Source organism: Gossypium hirsutum, chromosome A05 (assembly GCF_007990345.1).
Source record: "Gossypium hirsutum isolate 1008001.06 chromosome A05, Gossypium_hirsutum_v2.1, whole genome shotgun sequence".
NCBI lineage: Eukaryota > Viridiplantae > Streptophyta > Magnoliopsida > Malvales > Malvaceae > Gossypium > Gossypium hirsutum.
In genome coordinates, this window is record NC_053428.1 from 86,027,581 (window position 1) to 86,029,631 (window position 2,051).

General features: G+C 33.9%; 1 long non-coding RNA gene across 1 annotated transcript; it reads right to left on the reverse strand.

Annotated features, from left to right (window-relative positions):
• Positions 1-221: 221 nt before the first annotated feature.
• Positions 222-1,532, reverse strand: LOC107957098 (uncharacterized). Its single transcript, XR_001700365.2, has 2 exons — positions 918-1,532; positions 222-602 (listed from the first exon to the last, which is right to left on the reverse strand). It is a non-coding gene; the product is annotated as an uncharacterized lncRNA (long non-coding RNA).
• Between the last annotated feature and the right edge of the window lie 519 nt (positions 1,533-2,051).

Here is a 2,051-nt window from a genome sequence, read left to right on the forward strand (position 1 = left end):
AGAATCAAGATTCATGCCTATATCAAATATCTCACCATTTTTAATAATATTGAAATAAAATAAGTTAATCAAAACAATTATAATTAATTATGACTTAATTAATTAAAAAAATTAATTAAAAATGAAAATTATAAAACTTTACATCTTGTTATCTAAGTCGTCTAAAATCTTAAAAATTATGGAGGATAAATTTATATAGAAAATAACTTTAATCATCGATACAAAAGAACTATCACTCTTTAATAAAATTACGATAATAATTGTAGTGGGCCAAATTTGCCCGGCCCAAACAAACACAAAAGACCAAAACAAAATATAAAATAAATCAATAAACAAAAAGTTTAAAACACAAACAGCCCATTTTAATGTCCTTTTACAAACCAAATCATTGCAAGCCCAAACCAATGCCCAAGACCCAAATATAGGCCCAATACCCTAAAGCCCAACTATGCCTAGCCATCCTAAACTCTTTTCGGCCAAAAGAGAAGGGGAAAACCCTAAGCGCCGCTCAGCAGCCACACCGAGCCTTTAGTGCCGTACGACCAGCACGCAGTCCTCGTATGCCTCACGCCAAGGGCCAACACACAGCCCCGTACTCTTACCTGCAAAAGAGAACAAACGAAAGCAACAAAAATACGAAGAAAGAAGAATTGTATTTTATTTTATTTTTTTTACATTCGGCTATAAAGCCTATTAATTTCGATTGTAAACTGGTTTTTTTTTGGGGAACGAACGCAAGCAATACGAACGCAATACAAACAGACACTATTTGCATATTGAATACAAAGAAAAGGCCACCTATTCGAAGGCGATTTTCCGATTTAGATTTGCGGGCGTTCCTCTTTTTTTATTGTTCTTCGTTTTGTGTTGTTTTTTTTTTATTCGAAAGCAAATAAAGTGAAGGGAAAAGGACTTACCTTCGCATACGAGCCATCGGAGACCTTCTCTACTTCGCTGAAATCGAAGTCGAAGATGGGATTTCAAGGCTTAAATCGACGAACACCACGCTAGAGTAAACAGAGGAGCAAAAGGAGGTCACCGAAGGTCGTCATTCATCGTCGCAGTGATGAAACTATGGCCGAACGGCGCAGAACCTTTGGGTTCCCCCCTCTCCCCATTGTTATGACTGAAATGCCTAGGGTTTTCAAGGGCTTTGTCCTCTTTTATTCGGTGATGCGAAACGGTGCCGTTTAAAGCATGGTTTGTAGCTTTAAAACGACACCGTTTAGAGACCCTGACCCGATCCGTCCCCAGGTGCCCAAGGACCCGCGCGTTTTCGCGGTGAGGGTTATTTACAGGCTTGGTCCTTTCCCTTTCGCCCCATTTCCAAATCAGTTAATATTCGTATTTTTTTCTTTTAAATTTTACCCATAATTTGTGTGCGTTTGTATTTTGGTCCGCATGGGTGTTGCGTTTTGGGAGCTTGGAATATTTCCAGATCGAGCCCCTGTGCATTTGCGCGCATCGCATATTGGTCATTTCTCTTATTGTTTTGTTTTTAAATTATCCCTTTGGTTTTGGATTGTTTCTAATTAAACCCTCTTAGTTCATAGCCCTTTGTGTTCTTAATTAATCATTTTTAATTTTTAAACAACTTTGAGTAATTGTTATTTCATCATTGTAAACTTTTTTTGCAATGTTAACATCACATTTTGTACATTTTAAATGTTTATTTCCTTTGTATTATTATACATATACGTATGTATTATAATAAAGTTAATATATTTTTATACATATAATGGCTTTGACTCTATCTATGTATTTTAATATTTTTTATTCAAATATGCTTTATATATATGTTTTACATGGGATTCAAGTTATTTTATATCCATTTATATTAGCACATGTATTTGATTCACACACATTACTAAACCTATATATATATATTATTATCTCTATGTTATCTGACATATATTTACTTTTAAATTTATATGTATATATATTAATACACTTTTTACTTTAATAGTTTTTTTTATCTAGAACACTTTCTGCTTCGTGATATATCATGTACTTTCTCTATGTATATACAAAATAATTTTGGAAACTTCATT